At 40.4% G+C, this 22225-nt stretch overlaps 1 protein-coding gene across 2 annotated transcripts in view; it reads right to left on the bottom strand.

Moving 5' to 3' along the window:
* The window catches only part of pcxb (pyruvate carboxylase b), a 282068-nt gene that overhangs the window by 57543 nt on the left and 202300 nt on the right, over positions 1 to 22225 (bottom strand). The window lies entirely within an intron of this gene.

The following is a 22225-nucleotide window of genomic DNA, read 5'->3' as shown; positions in this document are numbered from 1 at the left end:
CTTTAAACGTGTTTATCACTGTTTAATGTCCCCAAAGGAAGGGCGTTGGGGTAAACTGTGTGAAAGATTATTTCTCCAAGTTTGTCAAAAGTGTCTTTGCATGCGGCCCGATATGGAGTCTTAAGTGACATTTAAAAAGAAAACCTCATCCACAGTATACAGAACCAACACACGCAAACTGAATCCCAGAGGACCACCTCAGTATTCGATGTGAAGAAACTGAAGCTCATAAATGTCCGATCCACTCAGTTATCTCTGCAGTTTATAGATGAATGTCTCCGTCTCACACAAATTACCTTTAAGCATATGCCCCCATTAAACGTAACCCACATATGGACCCAATTGACCTAACAACCAACCATAATTTGGGCATTTGGATGACAGTCAAAACCAGATTGACTTCCAATGATTGCAACAGCACAATTACTCAGAAATCATGTAATTGGGAGAAGGCAGTTGGGGAATAAACACACACAGATGCATGCCCCACTATCTGTGCTGAGAGAGAGGAGGGATGTAGGAGAGAGATCAATGTGCCTGGGCATATAAAGCTCATGCTAGTCATACTAATAAAAGGCAAAAACAAGATGGAGTTGAATGCAAGAGAAAAAGCAAAAACGCTTTTTAAAAAAAAAAATAATTATATGAATGAGACAATTAGTTCTTTCAAAATACGAAGTGAAATTGAGGGAAAACTCCACGTTTGCCCATTGATCACATCCCTAGTGAGGGGAAAAGAGGGTTTGTTTTCCGAGGGATACGGGCACAAACACAAGATGACACTGCAGTCTTAGCCGTCTACTACTGGGAGAGGAGCTGGAGAGAAAAAGCGACAAGAGCTGTAGGATTCACATGGCTGTGCTGCACTGCCAAGCCTTGGGCTACAAGCTGTGGACCAAAACAAAAAGGGATTTTCGCCCAATGCTATCGCTGCAGTAAGACTTCAAAAACCTGTGGACCTTTTTTTCCTCTTCCATTTACAGAATCTGCCAACAATAACTGCATTAAACTAGATCATATGCTGCTGCCTCACATACTAGTCTCCAAGCAGCTTTGTGAAAGCTGGATATGGTTATGTAATACGCTTTTATTGGATCAAAATCAAAGCTACAGGCCAGCCAAATGAAGACTGGCAAACCCAGTACGTTTGATTAAAAACAAAACATATTAGCTAAAGAAGCGATGTGTTTCACGCCATTAAAGGGTTCACTTTGGGAAATGTGCAGACGGTAAGTTACGATGCTACCATCAGTAGCAGCTTAGCAGAAAGATAAAACAGGAGAAACTCACATCTACGCGGTTTAGTCATTTGTAACGGTGACACGAATCTACCTACCACCAGCTCCACACCTGCGAGGTTTGTCTAATCTTGATTTATTTTGAAAGGGCAAAAAAACATTTCCCTCAGTTTCCAGTCAGTCTCACTGGCCATCTATTTGTATCTTCATTTTCTGTTACAAACATGTCATCCAATTTTGGCCAAAAAAGTAAAATAAACTATTTTCCCAATTATTACTTTTACTCTAAAATGATCAGCTTGTGTTTAGAATCTGAAATCAGTTTATGACAAGCAGTATTTTATTAGTATACAGGAGTCGTCTTTTTTTTTTAAAAATAAAGGGCCTTGGGATATTTTTGTTTCACCTGGACAAGTTTAGAATTTTCAATATTTTCTCGACATCCACATCTATTATTTATATGTGTAAACAAACTTAATAGGTGGAGGGTGCAATCAAAAAGTTTAAACAAAATAGAAATGTGACGAGGCAGAGACACGAGAGAAATAACACCAACAGTTGTGTCTAATGAAAGACTCGGAAATAATGGAGGAGAAGATTAACGTCACTATTAATGCATGGAGGTTTGTCCTTTTCCTCTCTGCTGTACTAGATCAATGTGTTCATTATGAGGCTGCTCAGTATGCCTGTGGCCATCACACTCACTCACACACACACGCAGATGCACAAGCAGTCCCTTCACTCCATTTCCCCTAATGATTTTTAATGCACACTCAAAAAAAAAAAGGAAAAAACACACACAAACACTTGGGCTCTCCCTACCTACCACTTTGTCTCCTTTTCAACACGTCTTCATCTCAGTAATGTCTCACACAAACACTCAGAGGCCCCTTCCTGATTTGGATGCCCTGACACAACCGCTGAGCTCCAGCTTTCAGAGCTATGCGCACAGCATGCAAAACACGAGTGCTCACACACTTTCCTGCAAGTGATGATAGCGGCTCGAGTTCCCAAATGCTTTGCATATTCTTAGTACGTACACACACAGACACACACCTTTGAGTACAGTATTAGTTTTTAGTGAACACATGTACTGTAGAGCTCAATTCATGTTGAATTCAGGCTCCCTCCAACATGGAATACTTAAACTCTCACATACATGCCTCTAAGGAAAAACCAAAAAAGAAACCCCTGCCTTTTTTTTGGCTACATACTAAATAACAGGCACTTTTCCCCCCGGCAAAAGATGACATCTGGCTGTGTTCTCTCCCAACTTTTACCCTTGGAGCACTTTGTTTATCACCACAAGAGTGTCTGTTTTATTGCTACTCTGCTCACAGCCCGTCGTTATTACTCTTGTTGCAATCAGCTTTACTGGTGATTGTCAAAGCAGCATTGTGAGCTAAGTATTGACGTCCCAGGCTGTTGGCACAACTGCACACAAGTCAGCTCCATCACCACTTAGCAACACTTTGTTTCCGTAGGCTAAACATAACGCTCAGTTATTACCAATTTAACTTTGCCATATTTTCTCCAAAAATCTGGCAATGTACCTTTCTTGCAATTATCTGCTTCATAATGAATGAGGAGGAGCCATATGTTAATCCAGATATAATTTAGACGTGACGGTAAAATGCAGTCTGGATATCTCAGGGAGGAAAATAAATCGTATCACCTGCTAGTTTATGCATTCTCGTTGTCTGCAATCTGTCTGCACCAAGATTGGATGTCATTTTTCACTAGCAGGTGAGTAGGTGGAGTGATGACGGAGAAAAAAAAAAAAAAAAATGCAGGTGTTACAGTGTTACAGTCCAGACTGCTCCTTATTTATATCCTATAAATATTTTATAACTGTAAAATAGCAGGGGGTCACACAGAAGGGATGTGTTTACACCTAGATGGAGAAAGAATCTGTGACAATAATGCAAAGGTGTTTTCACAGATCAGATCATATTCTGAGTGCAATTTGTAGCTGACATTTTTTCACCATCATGGTAAAAATATTTTTGGGAGTCACATGTCTACTTGTTTTATTGCCTTGTTTATATTCAAGCCTAAAGTAAGCAGACAGTGATCTACTTAGACAAAGCTGTCCTGTTGCCTTACCTGTCCTGCTGCAACGAACACCCGAGATAGAGCAGGCTCTTTGCCATTTCCTCGCTGACTCCCCTAGATGTTTTTTTATATGATTTTTAAAATATTTTAATCATATTAGCAAACAGAATTAGTTATGCTGACATCAATTTCTGGGTGAAACAAAAAAATCCAACAGGTTGCAAGAGACACGTCTGCTGTATTATGCAGTCCTACATTTGCTAAAATACCAACTGAAACAGACATCTGCAAAGTATTAAACCTGCTCTGTTAAATGTGATTCTGGTTCCCGTCACCCTTCCAGTATTGCTGGATCTCAGTGCAGCTATTTGACACTGCTGACATTTTAAAAACGTCTGGAGCACAAAGCTGTTTTGCAGAGTCAAGTTTCAAACTGGTTTTCCCTCATCTGAAAGAACCTTCACTGTCCAAACAGGAAACTATTCTTCATCTCTAGGTCTAATAAATGTGGCATCCCTCAAGGACCCAATTTAGGTCCTGTTCAAATGTAATTATACAATGACCCACCGCATCACCATCATTCAGAAACTCATATCACTGCTATGTGGATGACACTTAGTTTTATCTACTTGCTACACTTGACAAGGACTCCTACAAAGAGACAGTGAATCATCCAAAAACCTGGATGGGGAAAAAAACTTCAACTAGAACTGAAAAATATTTTATTTGGTCCCCCTTAAGCTCTACAAATATCCTCACTGAGGCACTTTATCCACTTACGTTCAAATTCCATTTAAAATCTTGGTGTTTTTAATGGATAGCTCATTGATTTTCAACAATTCAATCAGTGTTATAAAGGGCAGCTTTTACCAACTAAGATCTATTGCTAAATTAAAGCTAATTTGGTCTCCAAAGGACTTAAACATTTATCCATGTTCTCATCACATCTTGGTTGAACATTATAACACCGAAGATTCAAAATGCAGCTGCTTGACTTCTAGCTGGCACAAAGACCCACTCCGGTTTTAGATAAATTGGCTACCTGTGAAATGTCAAATTTAAGTACTGTATGTTTTTTTTAAATCCCTACGTTGGCGGCACATCATCGGTATCAGGTATTTTAATCCCTTATTTTGCAGGTTTTGGAATAATCTGCCATCCCACAAAAAAACAAACAAACAAACTGTTTGTTTTCATCAAGTCTGAGTTGCCACAAGGTTTGGTCCACTGTGAATGTTGTTTTATTGATCTTTTATTTTAGCTGGTGTTTCTGATGTTAAATTTCATTTAAAAATTATCTGATTTTTGACTCATTACATTGTAGTTTTAAATACTATTTTATTTATCAGATTTCTACCATTCTTGTAGTTTTTGCTCTGTTTTCATTTTTAACCGTGTTGTTTGGCCATGTGAGGTTTGTGTTTTGAAACTGGGTTTTGTTGGAGACCTGGGAATGTAAATGTGTTTGCCTGGAAACCACAATGGGTCAACTTCTGTTGTTTTAAATGTGCTATATAAATAAAACTGGTTTGACATTCGCTTGAAGAACTAAGACAAAGCAGAAATGTTACTCCTCCGAGGCATTTACCTGCAACATGAAACCAGTGACATAGCGGCTCATCCAGCTCACAATCCATCAAAATTCACAATTCCAGTAAAATGATAATTCTGACCTTGAGCCCACTTTGGGTGAAGACACATTTGGTGACCATTGCGTCTAAGTTGTATTAAATGACCAACTCATCTAAGAGGAGTGGCGACTCTTATGAAGTGTGGATGAGCTCAGTTCTTCAGACAGATGAACTTAAAATAGCATAAAAATAGCCTCCGGGTGGGAAACGTCCTGTGTTAACTCACTTAATCAATCAATGCAAGTTTAAACAACTAAAGAAACAGTGCAGCGCTGTATCCAAACAAGCAAAAATGCCAGTTGAATGAATGAAGCAAACTACAAAGCTCATTCGCTAGTTAGCTTCTTGTTTTGAGGCACTCCTCTTTGCATTAGTCACAGATCACCACAACTACAAGCTGAAGCATCCACAGAGATGCGATAAATATGGCATACTTGTCTCACTGAAGCCACAAACTTGAAATGTCACTTGCTCCACTGAGTCCCTTAATCAGCATGCATTTGTTTTCAAATTCCAGTGTTCAGCTATAAAGTCAAGATTTAGCTCTGTGAAATTAAGTTTTGAGGCAGGGACACATCAAGAAAGAAAAAGACCTCTTCTTGTGAACATCAGACCATGGGCATCTCCAAATACAGACTACAAACCTGCTTTTGAAAAACGCATCTGAGCCGACACCATTACGCTATAAATATTTCACACCACATAATGTTTCCTACTTAGGAAAACTTGCCAAATATTTTTGTCTTTTACATAAAGTAGACAGCAGTAAGACCTTCAGAGTAAATCTGTTCATGTTTTGTGACAAACTGAGGAAATTTATGCAAAAACTGTGCAACGACAAAGTATCAAAGACACTACTGGTGCAGATTTTTAAAAATTTAAAACTGCGCTCTGCATTTCAACCAAATGCACAACGCAGACACCTCATCTCTGTCTTCTCCCAACGCGTACACCGGCTCCCCCCTGTCATAGACAGCCTCCATGCTCATGCAGTGATTAGGAGTTGAATAGGGGAGCTGTCAGGTCATTCGTCTTTCCTCTCCTCTCCTCCTCTGTCTCCCCTATCCCCATCCGTCATGCCTTAACCACTGGCCTGGACACATAAACAAGATCAACACACACACCCTCGAGGAGTCGACGTGCACGCTTACACAGACACGAAGAGGACCCCACACACACGCGCTACAGATTTACTCAAGCAGTCAAGACAAACAAAACACACACACAGAGCTCTGGCTTTTAAAGAATCCAACAAGGACCCACGACATTAAGCAAATATTTACAGTTACAGTGACATGCAGGTGGATAAAAGGGGAGAAAAGTGCTACCAGAAACTCCCCGTCCTGCTGAGGACGTATTCTGACAGGTGTGTAGAAGGTCAGATGCATGTGTTAGCTCTTATTCTTGTGATTAAGTCCACACTGATGGGCACATTCTGTGTCCATGCCCTCCCCCTCTACTTCTTTAACTCAATAGTGACGCCTTAATGCTCTGCCCTCCATTTCCTCTTTATATCCATCCTATTTCTCACATCTTGTCTTCGTGCTAAAAGTAATCAGTGAATGTTCATCAAGCCAAGCATCCTTACCCAAATCCAGCATCCTTTACAGCCCTGAAATATCCTCTAAAAATATTAAAGGAAAAATGAGCAGTCTGCCGTCACACACACTCTCCTCACCCCTGTCAAGCTAACAAGTTTGTTCATGACCATTTTCATGGCCATATCTACAAATTAAATCTAGAATCTGCATTTGACATTTGCTATGAGGCTCTCTCCTCAGTGAAATAAAAAGTCTGATTGGCGATCTTTCCAGTAATAAACCCTATCACCACTTCACGGCAGAGCAATTTTTACTTTGCAGTCACAGGAGGAGATGACGATAGAAATATCTCCATTGTAAATCAGCCCATGGGGTATGGGGGAAAAAAAAAAAAAAAAAAAATCTACCAACATATGAATAAATAAATAGAAAATGGTTATTTCTAGGATTAAAGTTTTCCTTGGGCATCTGTGATCATTTGTGTACCTGAGGCTTTATGAAATGGTCCCATGTAAATTCAGCTGAACACTTCATAGAACTACGTAAAAAAACAGCAAGGGGAGGAACAGTAATCTAAAGCTTTCAGATGGATCTGACAAATGCCGTCCTGCTTTATTTTTAACTTATTCCTGATACAGTGTGTTGGCTGCTTCTCTGAGACGGTCTTGTCCATGTTGCTGAAATTGCAGCTATCCGTGGTGCTGAAATCACAGACATCCTGGACAAAATTGGGTAAGAGCTATTGCACTTTTGTTCTTAGATCTCCCTACAGTGGCATAAACAACAAGTTTAAAATCCAAGTCATAACTTCTGCAGAAGACAATACACTCCCTATGCTGTGTTCTGTGACAGTGTTCAAGCTCATACAGAGGACGAATTACTATCAAAGCATGAGCTTATCAGTTAGCGCGATATTTAAAAACTTGGACATCAATCACAGCAAATTTACAGCTGTTTGCACCATTTGTTTCCTTTTTCTTTTTTTGAGGGACAGTAATAGTGATTCTGGGAAATGCAGGAAATTACAGGCTAAAACAGATGAGATGGTGAAGGCTGATACAACAAAGCAAATAATGGACACAAAACAACCCAGTGAATGCATCTGGACATCACAAATTGCCTACACATAATGAGTTTTGAAACATTCCTAAGGTAATCATGCAGGATGACCAATTCACGACCACCAGGGAAAAACATATTCGCCAAGAATTATATATAATATCCGGTGTGTTTTCCTTAAGCAGCGTGACTCATCCAGTATCAAACAAAATGAAGTGCTGAACTGGCTAAAAGAATGACTTCTTAAACTCTTTCAGACACTCTGAGACGCAAGCTTATTAAAACAGATTGCCGCTTAGTGGTATTTTGGGAATCCTTAAGCAGTAGGCCTGTGACGCACTGAAAGACTCATGATGTACTTCAAACCCACAGGGCATGTTGTCTCAGACTCTGCTAGCAGGTGTCTGGCCTTTTGTGTTAATTATACTTGAACGTGGGAATGATTATCTCATGATCCCGTTCAAACAGAGAAGGAAAAAAAGGGGGCCCTAACTAAAAGGACAAAAAATGTATACATACACCTTTTATGTCAATTTAATGTTTATAAAAATTAACAACTCCCCTCAAACACTCCTGTCCACTGAACCGCGGCCCCTTCCGAGAGTTTTGATATAACATAAAGCAGCAGGGATCTTTTAGTGCCTGTAGAAAACATTAGAAATTCATAGTTTCACCCTGGGATCCTAGCTCAATAAAACTCATTACAAACCGTATCACATAGGGAGCCAGCAGTAGCAGAATTGGAGCCTATATGGCTAAAGGTAAAGTGTAAATAGATATTGTACTGCAAAAACTCAGCAACTGCTATACTTGTGTTTATTTGGCAACCTCAGATTAGAAACCTGCACTGCATGCAGTTCCATACACAATAATGGTGCCTACTAATTTTATATGACAGTTGTTTTAAATTAGAGCCAGCAGAGCATCTACAGTAGCCAGCATAACTACGTCAGGACCTTTTAACACAGTAACGCTAAGAGTGATTGTGTTAAAAGAATTGCCTTTAATGACTTTAGGATTCTATCATTGGGTTCGCAGCTGTATTGAAGTTTAGACTCCGAGCTCTTGGCCCCTGCAGGCATGAAAGCTGGAAAGAGGAACCAAAGAGCAGATTATCTTAACAGGGTGAGAAGCACTTTCAGCCTCTAAAATACTGGCAGTGTGATGAATTTAATTTGGATATACATGCTGAATCATTTTTGTCCACTATTTTAGATTACAGCCAGCAGCTTCAGGCACTGGGGTTTTGATGAAAGCACCTTCTGATGGTAGCTCTGTTGGTAGACTTTTGCACATGTCAGGGAATCTTGTTGACCTGTCAGAAGTGAGATGTAGTCTTTCTTTTAAGCTTGATGTGTAATTTAACATCTTCTCTAGTACCAGCTCAGAAGGCTTCGACGCTGTGCCCCGAATGTTAACGTGTGTTTATAATGAACAAGTTCACAGCACGCTTGGACAGATTAAAGTTTTTGTAATTTTTCCCAAATGTCAGACTGAAACATTAAATTTGAAGTCTTGCTGTGAGACTTCAGCGTGTGCAGTCCCAGGGTTGCATAACACCCAAATGTGTCCTGTTAAGGAAAACCTGAAACAAAATGTTTTTACTTCACTTAACCATCACTTCATTATATCAAAGCAACATTTGAAATAATTGCCCATTTGAATTCCACTCAGTCAATATTAAAAGCAGCAGAAAATACAAAATCCAAAAATACAAATTTTACATGATACACATAACTATTAGATGCAACGGTCATTTTAAAATGTTTTAATTTTTTACAACTTTTAGGTTTACATGTATAAAACATTAAATTAGTGCTAGGAATTTCCTGAAAAATGATATGTACACAGATTATACTTCCCTCATATCTGATTGGATACTTGTTTGCAACAGTATCAATGCCAACAGTTAACAGACAGCATGGCTGCACACAGGCACACACACAGCCCTCCCCCCTCACTAAAAGCTGAAGTAGTTGAGGTCCACAAAGCTGAATAACACTGAGGAATTTGAGTAAAGCTCCGGTTTCAAAAACACTTAAGTATTGAACAATTAGCGTATATGTTGAGCTGGCTGGTGCAAACGTTAATATGGACATAACATTATCTAAAAGTTTCTCTTGAAGTCTCAGAATGAAGCTGAGGAAAGTCTACCAGTAACTAGACAGGAACAGTGACAGCCTACATTACCACTGCCATTTGATCAGCAACAAAAATATGGTGCCAAGTCACCAGAAATATAGAACTACCCAGACAACCAATAAATATTTGTCATACACACACCTTAAAGCTATGTTCCTATTTGTTATGCATTATGTCAGGCAACTTAAGAACTGCTGACATTTGTTTTTATATTGCTCTAATTTTTTCTTCTTTTAGAAGCATCTTAATTTTTGTCATTGTTTTTGCTGCTGTGGTATCGAAAACTGTAGAAGTATTTTCCTGTTTATTGATATTCAGTTTGAAATTCTAAAACTGTGATCATTGCATTAATTTCAGACTCTTAACATCAAATTATTCTAACCTGTTATGTTCCCAGACATATAACAACCTTACATCCAGAGTCATAAGTTAAAGAGACATCAACGGTATGGGGGCTTTTTGACGGTAGGTTGACGCAGTAGGTTGAGGCCGTACTGTATATATTTTATGTCCCTTAGAAAGTGAAAACCAGTGAAAGCGTAAAGTATATAACACCTGAAGATGTTTAGATGCTACAGCAATAAAAACCTGTGAAAACACTGAACACTGAACCACCTTTAACAGTCTAATTAGTGAGTAATGACTGAACACTCAAGTGATACACTGTATCGCTTCAAACCCATTTCCACATCAGGTTCAAGATGTCCAGACTACAAAGTATCCATCAAGTGACTCATGAGTGTCTCCAAGGTAACTGATAACAATTAATCATAGAAATCCGATTACATTCTTAGAAAGCAGTTGCAAGACAAGTACAAGTGTGCCATGAAAGCACATACATATAATTGAATGAGAAATAACTAGTTAGGCCCATAATTTATTGTGAACCCCAATTCGGCAGTCATGTGTTCGGTGTCATTACTATCCCCCTGCTTCATCAACTTCCATAACAACAGACGATGTGTTATAATTACAGCAACAGACTAAGACAGCAAGATCACGGAAAACAGGATTCAGTGAGTCACACGTCAATTTCTAGAGATCAAAGTAAAGCAACATGTGTCTCCAGTATCGTTCTGTATGATGCTGGCTGAAGATTCGCTTCTTGAGTGAGTCTCCCATTACCATCCCAAAGAAGTCTCAGTATTGTACTGCTGGGAGTAATGCCTCTCATCTCATGTGGACCTGTATTGATGACTACTGTCAGTAGTGATAGTGATTCATCGGGTTTCTGTACTAATAAATATTAAACTGTCAGAGCTGGACTTTTATTTTAAAATAAAAAGCAAACCAAAATGGAAATTCTTGACTCAACAGTCAAGCCCATATTTAGTCCTTCCTCTTCATCTACTGCTCAGCATGCTGCCTTTAATGCTACAACATTCATAGTCTCTATTTTGAGGGACTAGGGGAGCCCAGAACACCAAATGACTAACAGCTGCCTCTTATTTACAGAATGTACTATAACGGTCTAGTTTTTCTTCAGCACAGAACATCACACATTATTTATTTGAATATTTTTATAGCCTTATCATGGTTGCTGGATTTTCTAGTTAGTATTTATAGGTTTTGACATTTGGGTCTTCAGTTTTTTAATCAGAGCTCCTTCCTCTTCCTTTAGTTCCTGTGACTACACACACAGGTGTGTGTGTTGTTATCAAACAGTGTGTACAGCTCATGTGCACTGACCGTGGTTCTGAAATGGCTTTCTGGCAGCAGTAACTCGCAAAGTTACAGACTTTTATTAGCCTGAACAGCAGGGGAGGCACAGGTGAAACATGGATCTGTTTTATTTAGCTGTGCTAGTGAGCCAGCAGGAACAACAACAGGGCTCTGGCAGTGGCAGAGCTAAACTCTGTGCAGACATTTATTAACGTTATTAGTTACACAAGCATTTAACAAATCAAGATGTCCTACTGTGAGAAATGTCTATTAGTAATGTTTACTTGCACAGCCAATAAACCAATCATAATGTGATTAATCCTGTAATGCGGCTGAGGTAGAGCCCATGTAAACAACACGCTCTGCTTTTCCTAAACGCTGATATATTCTCATAATCAGAAGTTATGTGCAGTTTTATCTTCAATATTTAAAAAATGAATTTAAATAATGTAAATATCTTAATCAAACTTTGACTCTGTACTGGAGGCTTAACTGCATTTTTCCTTCAGTTTATTATCTTGAGGCGCATTCACCGAGTCACAAAGAAACCCTCTCAGGGCTTCATTCTTTGGTTAGCACATCTACATTGTTTAAGATTTTAAGAAGATCTAAAAGAGCTTTACCACTAAAACATGGTAATACCAAAGGTCGAAATGTCATCATCTCACAAACTAAGACCGTAATAACCATAATGTAGCCACGCCGAAAAGCCATCTCTCCCTGTAAACACTAGGATTGGTGCAGTACATTTACCAGCCACAGGTGTAAATCACAGCGTTAACCCAAGTAGCACAAAAATAAGTGCATTAACCCTTTCATGCATGAAATATGACAACCTCAATCAGGATTTTTTTCTTAAGTATTCTTATTCATCTTTAGGCATGAAAAAAAGATTACATTTTTTTAAACATGTACTTTTCAAAGAGTTTTTTTTTTTGTTTGTTTTTAACATGTCCACCTAGGTGGTCAACATATGTTTTGACTTATGAATTTGTTATCAAGTGACACATTAGTGTCCAATGTTGTGGGGTTTATGTGCAAGTATACCATCAACACTGACACAAATACAAGAAAACAGCCTTTGAATAGCTGTCCACTGTAGTGACCACTATGCGTGAAAGGGTTAAACAATTTAAAATGATTTTTCTTAATACTTTAGTGATTTTGTGCCACAATGTGATAACTATAAATGGAACATTGTTACTGTACTCTGTGGTTAACATGTGGTTATATAAACCCTATAGAAGTAATGACTTATCATTACTTCTACTCCACTAATTATGATTTATCTACGCTTGTACCAAACTATGATCTGAATAAACAGGGAAAAAAAGGAAAAATGGGGAAAAAAAAAAAGAAACTATAGAACAATCAGGTTATGACTGCTGCTGATCGCTATGACGACCGGTGGTGAATGGCAAAAGTTACATCCCAACATCTGGTTGAGCCTGTGTCCTTTTGACTTGTGTACCTCATTCCTGTGATTATCAATGCAGGATCATACAGATTCTCTGATGACAGTTTTAAATCCTCTGAGCTGTAACACGTTTTCACATGTTCTACAAAGCTGTTGAATTCAACTGGGGGAAAATAACTCAATAGTGCGAATCATGCCTCAATCACAACTTTCATGGGACCTTAGAACAGATAGAAGCGCTGGAAAAAAGCTACAAAGCATTTCTAAAGACCTGAATGTCCATCAATCCACATTTAGACAAATTGTCTACAAATGAAGGAAATTAGGCTGCTATTGGTATTCTCCCTAGGAGGGGGCATCCTGCAAAGACTACACAAAGAGAACAATGTGCAATCCTCAAACAGGTTAAAAGAACTAAAGGGTAACAGCGAGAGACCTTGTAAAACGTGTAAAAAGGTAAATGATGTCTCGAAGAAAACCCATTTCTCCAAGAAGACACTCAAGCACTCTTAAGTTACCATACTTACCAAAGTCCAGCTTTCTGACACAAATAACGGTACTTTTGGCTGCTCCCTTTTTCACAAAGGCCTGCCACAGTGGGTAGCTCCACATATATGATTTGGCAGATTGTTTTTATTATTAGTATTTATTTTATTTCTATTTATTTATACATACACCAGATGCCCTCCCTGACACAAACCCACCTACATGGATCAACCCGGGGATCTTTTGCTTGTTAGGCGAATGTGTAAACCACCACACTGTGGAGACGACTTAGACACAAATACACAATTTCTTTGGGGGGGAAAGGCTGTGCTGCACACTAACAGAGGTACAGGAAGTACCACGGCTTGGGGCCTGGATGTCTTGCCACCATTGAGAGAACAATGGATTCCAAATCACAACAGCTACTACAGGAGAGTGTCGAGCAGCAGCTCAGCTGAACAGAATAGTTGATATATATAAAAAAAATAAAATAAATAAAGTTCATGTTTTGGAATGGCTAAGTAAGAGTTGTGACCCCAAACGAATTCAGATGCTGTGGCATGACCTGAGGCAGACTGTTCAAGACGTCCCAGAAATACTGATGAACTCCAACTTGTTTTGTGGGGAGAAATCATCTAAAACTCTTCCAAGATTCAGTGCAAACATCTACAGGAGACACCTTATGTTGTGGCTGATGCTGATGAAGGAAGTGCTGCGAGTCATTTAATTGAAGAGATGACCTTATCCAGCCAGCGCTGGGTAATTACGGCATGTGTTCAGTAAAGACATGAAAAGTCTACTGTTGTGTTCCTATTTTAGATGGTGTTTGCCTATAACTGTGACATAGGAGACAATCACGCAGCATTTAATGAGTCCAAAGGGTTCACAAATGTATCCCCAATACACTCAGACACACACACGCCTGCTTTTCTAACACAGAACTAATGCCAAGAAACTGCAGCTTATTTCAGGGGAAACAATCAACAAACAAAATCTCATTTGCATTATTTTCATTTGCACCTCCCAGCTTTGTATTTTGACATTTAACAGCCTTTTCTAACAGCTCACTGCATTTCTGTACAGACCCATTTGTGCAGTTCCCCCGCACACACAAAGTTAATAGTTGCCTCTTAACCACTGTTTGTAATTTCCACTTGTAACTCCAGCAGCACACTTCATTAAAGCAACACACTCTTGGAAATATTCAGCTTGAATGTGCGATTCTTTTCTCTAACCAATTCGTCCCTGAAGTCATTTCTGTCCTGTGCCTGTACGTCTGAGTGCATTTGTCAGGGTTGTACGCATGAAGCAATATAGACAAATGAGGACCAGCATGTTTTTCCTCCCTCACACTGCATTTACTGCGGCTCATTGCTGGTAAACTGTCGACCAGCAGTAACTTGGAAATCATTTGGAGACACTATTACTAATGCAGGTGAAATAAATAAAAGCAAAATGACATGCAAACGGCTCCAAAGCAAAATTAGAATTCGATGTTGTGCGACTGTGTATTTGTGCAACTGTGTGTGTGTGTGTGTGTGTGTGTGTGTGTGTGTGTGTGTGTGTGTGTGTGTGGGTCTGTCCTTCTCTCTCATTATCCCCAGATTGAGACAAATAGAGGGGATCTTGCCCTTCGATCTAAACCTCTACACCATTTACCCTCACATCACAGCTGAGCAAGTGTGCCATGTGGGTTTCATTTAGCCTTGTGAGAGGTGTGTGTCTAACACCAATGCCATGTTGGCCACAGAGTCCGTTTGTGTGTTGTGGTATCACACGGTCATTTCAATCTGTAGGTGAAGGTGTGCATTCAGTCACGGATGTTCTCTGGATGTATGTGCAACGCTTGTGTGTGGGTGTGTGCGAACAGAAGCATTTACCACACTGGTGATTATGTGCGACATGTTTGTGCACACTGGTGCTCAATGAGCGCACTCGTTTGTGGGTTTCAGTGCTGCGTATATTTAGTCACTGTGTCTCACAAATTTCAGTGAATCACAAGCAGAAAGCAGTAGCTGACTTAAAAAAAAAAAAATCCTGAACTTATTTAATAAGTGCATTAAGTACAAATATGTGAAATCCACAATATATGTGGTGGCATATTTGTTGACCTGGAAGAAAAGATGCAAGCATCTTTAATTGACCTGTGGATTGGCCAAAAGCTGACCAAAGAAACACTGATTTTTTTAAAGATATATCATCATTTATTAACATTTCACCTGATCTCTGTCCATTTGTGTCCAGTAATTACAGATTATAGTAAGGGATCTGTCACTGCTGCATATGAGTCAAGTCTGGAAGAGCAAAATGAAATTCCTAGTTCCTCTCTCTTTGCCTCATCTCAGCCACTACGTGCACCTCTGACAGGCTCTTTGCATTACAGTGCTGCCACTCCTTGCTGTCCAGGCAAAAAGAACAAGAATGATGAGCCATTTCCTGCTGCTGTGTCCTGTAGAGGAACAGATCCCTTAGATCCAGCTTATTTTAAAGTGCTTAAGAAATCCGGCAGTATGACTGGTGGTCACCGTCTACAGAAGAATGCATTTAAGACTTAAGGTCGCATTGAGGAAAAGAACCCAAACATTTGAAATGCCTAAAACATTTGCACCATAGTGTGAAATACTACAAAATCTAAGTCGTCAAGGGTGAAAATGGCTTTCAGTTTTTTCCACCCATCTCATTCAAAAACACACACCTATATACTTGCTGCCGGCAAGGACATGTTCTGCAGCTACTGTCAAGGTTCCATATTTTGATTCAAGCTGCACAGTGCTGACCAAACCTCACCTTTTCCGTTTGATGGTAGCGCACGTCTACTCAATTGTTTAAGAAAAGCCATTCAGCAAAATCCTTTAAAGTCTGTTCTAACACTTTGTGTGTTTGGATGCAAGATGAATTAGCAGATGGGGACCTGAGCAACCTTTACAAGGGAGAAATCATTGTGGTCAGATGGCAGTCGCATCTCTGAAAACAGCAAAGACTGTGGGCTGCTCTGAGTCAGCAGTGGCAACTACTTGCTCATCTCTATAAAGAGATGGTCGCAAGCATGAATATGCACAACCTCTAGGCAGGGACACTGTTCTGGCTTTTTCGATTGTACTGTGAGAAGTAGTGACCAAATCTTTGAACACAGGAAATAGCAGAAAGTAAAAACAGGAAAGTCTTATTTAGCTTTACGGCGTTCACATCTATATTAGATTTTGTTCGTCTTTTCCACAGCTCATTGCTTTCTGTCAGTTTTAGAGAGGTGTGGATGTTCAAATATAAACTCATTGCAAAAGCCAACATGCTGCTTTAATTTCACGTCAGAAACAAATATGCAACCGATGGCACACACCACTAGTGAGCCGACCACTGAACCAAAAGAAAGACATCGATGGATGTGTTCAGCGCCGGGTCAGTAGGGCGACTCCCCTGCAACCGTTTTCACTTTGAGGGCTAATTTGGCCTGACCAAACCAGAACAGGTCTGGCCTCTTTCTGATTAAGTGCGGCGCTACTCAGAATGAACTACACATCCTGCCAATCTTTCTGCTTAGTTCTCAGTCCGAGTGAAAAAAAAAAAAAAAAAGACTTTCCCCTTGTGTGCTTTACTTTAACCAGATTGAGCTGTAGAAGCAGATAATCTGCTAAGGATGCACCTTTGCCCTACTTTATGTGAAAAAGCATTGTATTTTACTCATCAGTGCACTGATTGTGGAATGTATATAAACCAACTTCTCTGTCAGTAATGAGAGTTTCTCCTCACTGGTGAACTCACTTGATCCGTTAGCCAGCAGTAGGTCATGTCATTTATTTCGTTCAGCAAGGTCGCTCGCTCCGGGAAGAGAACTGGGTGCTACAACACTAGAGGTTTGATTAATTGTGAATCAACGGGCCATCAACTGGCCGCTCTAAATGACTGGATGAAATAATATATCAAACGTCCCCTTGCTGGACCTTCCTTTGAGGGAGGTTTGGCTTACAAAGTTAAAAATATGTTGGCCCACAGCAGCAGGAAAATAAAAAAAGTCAAGAGGGAGAGATCAAGGAACGACAGATATAAGAAAAAAATGAATGATGGGGAGGCAAATGCTTGAAATGGAAATGAAGAAAGGAGATAAACAGGAAGGGAGCCATAAATTGTGAAAGATGAACAAAAAATTGAGTCTTGGGTGGAAATTTAGATACATGAAAAACCAATTCACCCATAACAGAACCACATCTCCATCCCTCATCTCTTTCCTACCATCTCTCTCTGAAGTTTCATCTCCAGTGTGATTTTGTTGCAAAACAGAACTGCGCTTATGTGAAATTTGGGAGTGACTTAATTCCAACATCCAATAGCTCTGATGTTTTAGGTTCTGCCTTAGTAATGGGACACACAGACACACATACACGCACCCGAAGATGGTTTCCATTTCACGGCCGTTTCCAGCAGCTATCAGCGTGGCAGGGAAATCAAGCCCTCGACCACCGTTTGAAGTAGTATCAGCTGCACTCGCTCCTATCGCCTTCCTATCACTCCATCCAGCCCTCTCTTCTATCTCTCAGTAACCCCTCTCTTCCTCACTTATCTCCCTTATGCCCTCAGAGATCTTTGGCCCCTTCCCTACGTCCCCGTCCTCACTCTCTTAATCATCATCGTCTGCTCCCGCTCTCATCCTGGTCCGACTGAGAATTGCTCGAGGCGGTAAAAACTTCGCTTCCCCTTGTCACACCAGCCGTCTTTTTTTCCCTCCCCCTCCTCCATCTCTCCTTCCTTCTGTCCACCCAACCCTCCATCAGATTTTGTGTAAAAATATCCTGTAAAAGTACCCCTACAACTACGAAATCCTGCAATTGCAGTTTGGAGATATTATATCCGAAATATGTTTTATCAGTACTTCTCTATATATGACTGCACCACAATCTTTCAGGCCTGTTTTTTAACAGAAGGTGATCGGGCCTCATTGTATGCTTCAATCTACAGCAAACCAAAGAGACGCAGCATGCAGAACCTTAGCTTCTCTCCTAAGGTCTCTTATTTTGTCACACAACTACTTATCTCACTTTTATGTATACAATTAAGTGCTAGTTATGCTTGCATTTGCATGGAGACCATCTGAAAATGTGCATTATTGTCCCCATTTGTGCCATTCACTCCTTGTATTTCCTTTCTCAGCTAGAAACACTTTGCAAACACACCTGCATGTAGTTAGTTTAACCCCTAGGCTCCTTTTTTTCTAAATTTTGCAAAGTAAAAAAAAAAAAAAAAAAAAAAAACATCCAGAAACTCAGTAAGAGCTTCATACCTGGAAGGCCAAAATGAAAAACTGTGCACACTGTGGAAAAGAGACACCTGGGAGAACTTCTCCTTATTCTTCCCAGCATGCTGAAGTGAGATACAGAAAAAAGCTTTTCTATGCTTGCATGTAGAAATGTAAATGTGAGAGTAGATAACATGCATTAGATAAAGCTGTATCTCTATATCGACATATCTATATCTCTATATCTATATATATAGAGATATAGATATCTCGATATCCATCTCTGTATATAGATAGATATCTATAGATCGAAATCTCTATGACAGATATATCGAGATATCTATATCTCTATAGAGATATATCTATAGATATCTGTCTATAGATATCCATCTCTATTTCTATCTCTCTATATAGAGAAAGAGATATCGCAATACATCTCCGTCTGTCCGTGTACATTCGCTCACTGTTTCAAATTCTTTAATGCAAATATCTAAAAGTACGTGAAATATCTAATCAGCCAATCCCATGATAGCAACTGAATGCATTTAGAAAATGTGAACATGAAGACCCGATGAAGTTCAACCCGAGCGTCAGAATGAGGAAGAAATGTGATTTAAGTGGCTATCAGTGTGCCATAGTGTTGGTGCCAGACAGGTTGGTCTGAGGATTTCAGAAACTGCTGAACTACTGGGATTTTCCCCACACAACCATCTCTAGGATTTACAGAGGATGGTCGGAAAAAGAGAAAATATCCAGTGAGCAGCAGTTCTCTGGGCAAAAATGCCTTGTTGATGCCAGAGGTCAGAGGAGAATGGCCAGACTATCTTAGCTGATGGGAAGGCAACAGTAACTCAAGTATCAGCTCATTATAACCAAGGCTGTAAACGAGCATAACAAATGCAGAAGAGCATCTCTGAACACACAACATGTGGAACGTTCAAGCAGATCGGCTACAGCAGCAAAAAAACCCCAAACAAAACAAACAAAAAAAAAAAACCCAAAAAAACAAAAAACAATGGGCGACACTCTTAAGGTAAGAACAGGAAATTGAGGCTACTATTTACACAGACTCAACAAAATTGGACAACAAAAGAGTGTAAAAATGTTCATGAGCCTCAATCAGCTGTGACATTTGGATGGTCGCTCTTGGGCATAAACAGAAAGAAAAGCATGGATCCATCCTGCTTTGTATCACCGGTTCAGGCTGCTGCTGTAACTGAGCATTGTTTAAACACCACAGCCCACCTGAGTATCTTTGCTGACCATGTCCATCCCTTATGATCAGTGCACCTATCTTCTGACGCCGCTCCCAGTAGGATAACAGTCACAAACTCCAGTCATCTAAAACTGGAGCTGGAGATTCCCAACATGGATGTGCAGCTGACAAATCTGCAGCTACTGTGTGATGTCATCATGTCAATATGGACATGAAATCTCCGAGGGACGTTTCCAGCACTTTTTAAAAAAAAAAATCTATGCTGTGAAGAATCGGGCAGCTATAAAGAAAAAATGGAGCCAGTTAACTATAACTCTATGAAATGTAATGAAACAGAAGTGAGGCACAGACTAATATTAAAGTATCTCAATTTTAATCATTAGTACTAAACAGTCTCATTAGTGCTCTTTGGCTTTATAACAAAGACTGGGTCCAGTACAGACACCTAACTGGTGGGAGGGGGGGAAAGCGTGCTAAATCCTTATTCTGTGCATTTCCTATATATAGAATAACAAATCCCACCAAAGGACTAAAATCAGCACGGTGCCACATCTACATTTGAGCACACATTTTTCTCACAGTGCATCTTTTTACTTATTTTAAATTAACTACATTGAGCCAGTGTAGGTAGTTGTCATCACTCTTCTTCCTCATTGTTAGTCTCCCACATTCTCCATCCCCAACTCCTCATCTTGGCTCTTCCTCCTCCTACAGCACATCTTCCATCTCTTTTCCTCCTTACTCTCCCCCACCCCTCTACACCTCAGCCCTGTATTTGTCCTGCTCCTCATCTACATGCCTCTCTCTTGTGCACACTCTCTCAGTCTGATGCTTGACGCTGCCGGAGACCGATCACAGCGCTTTCCTTTGCTGCTCAATGAGAATTGCACACTTCTTCCCCAGATAAGGACAAAAGAAAAGAAGATGGGATGCAGACAAATGGGGGGGGGAATTCAAGAGTCAAGTGACTCTGTGAAAGCAGGACAAGTAAAAGAAAGATCCCTTCCTGAGGAGAGAGGAGATTTCTAAAAATACAAGCCAGCTTACTCTCTGCATTCTGTTATTTTCTCTCTCCCTTCTTTGTCCCCTCCTTCATTCAGTACCTGTTCTGTGGGATTAACATGACTTAAAATTCAATCAGCCTACAGCCCTGACGGAAGAGCGACAGAGGAGGCAGACAGAGCGCTGCAGCTGTCGGACCGAGTGAGGGGACGACCAACGGGAGGGGAGAGAGAGAGAGGCAGACGAAGAGACAGAGATAGCAACGAGAGAGAGAGAGAGAGAGAGATGGGTGTTTTTCCACGGAGCTGAGAGAGCGAGAGCCGCGGAGACGGAAAAATGTGACGGCTTCAGGAGTCATGGTGGTGGAATGATCCGGAAAACGAGGTTAGTAAATACATCTTTTTATCTCACAGAGGGCAAAACAGGGGTGAAAGATGCTAGATGAAGATGAAAGAACAATGAGACGACTCAAAAAACAGAAAAATAGCTCTACTGTGCTTTTGAAGTAGCAAAGTGCACACAGGAGGAGAAGAGGGAGATAAACTGGAACGAAAAGAAATGAATTGCAGATAATAAAAATTAATTTTAAAAAAATCCAGCGGGCTTGTAACATACATGTAGCTGCGGCACTAACATATAGATACACACTGAAAGAAACACACTCGCCGAGAGACACTGACAGAGTGCAAAGATTCAAAGCACGATAATGAGATTGTTTTCTTAAAAGGTGCCGGTTTGATTGACAGGCCAGAGAGTGGAGGCAGGTGGACTTTTGAACCATCTGACATTCGTGCCACTGATCAATAGACCAGTTGTTTTATTAGGCTCAGTGTGTGTCTGTGCGTGAGATTCAAAGACAGAGCAAGTAAACGGAGAGATGCAGAGGCTGTGCGTGCTTGCAGAGAATATCACTGCATGGCTACTTGGATGCGTGCGCCAGCATGTGTAAATGTGTTGCACGACTGTGTGTCTGTGTGCGCGACGAGTGCATTTGTGAGCGCAAGAATCATCCAATGCAGCCTACCGAGAAGTGCTAAGAGGGTCTCGGAGCTATCGATTCCCTCTGACTGACAGGTGAGAGACAGAGAGGGAGTGTGGGAAACCGAGGGAGAAATAAATGAGGGGTGGCAAGTTGAGGAGGGGGCCGTAAGGGAGGCGTGAGTGACAGAAGTTGTGGAAACGGGGAGGTGTGGAGGCATCAGAGGGAAAAGGGAGGTCAGCAGGGTGGAGCAGCGAAAAGCTGATTTATAATTTATGATGCACACAAAAGGAGTTTTCAAAATGGAGCACATGCACAGTACGCACTGCATTTACACTATGTCTCTCTCGTTTTAGGTTTTCCAGCCATCTCTCCAGGTTACTCCCAAACCACCTTTTTTTTTTGCACTTGCCTCCAAGGTCATCAACAAACAGCTAATTCAGCGTGGGAGAACAAATGCAGCAGCGAGTGTAGAAGAGCCCCGAGACACACCGGAGACCGCTCCTGGAAGTGAGGGACGAGAGGAAGGCGTGAAAAGAAACAAAACTGAGCGTGCACAAGAACGAAGAA

The sequence above is a fragment of the Oreochromis aureus genome, linkage group 3, assembly GCF_013358895.1.
Source record: "Oreochromis aureus strain Israel breed Guangdong linkage group 3, ZZ_aureus, whole genome shotgun sequence".
NCBI classification, from domain to species: Eukaryota; Metazoa; Chordata; class Actinopteri; order Cichliformes; family Cichlidae; genus Oreochromis; species Oreochromis aureus.
This window is presented reverse-complemented; position numbering and strand designations above follow the sequence as displayed.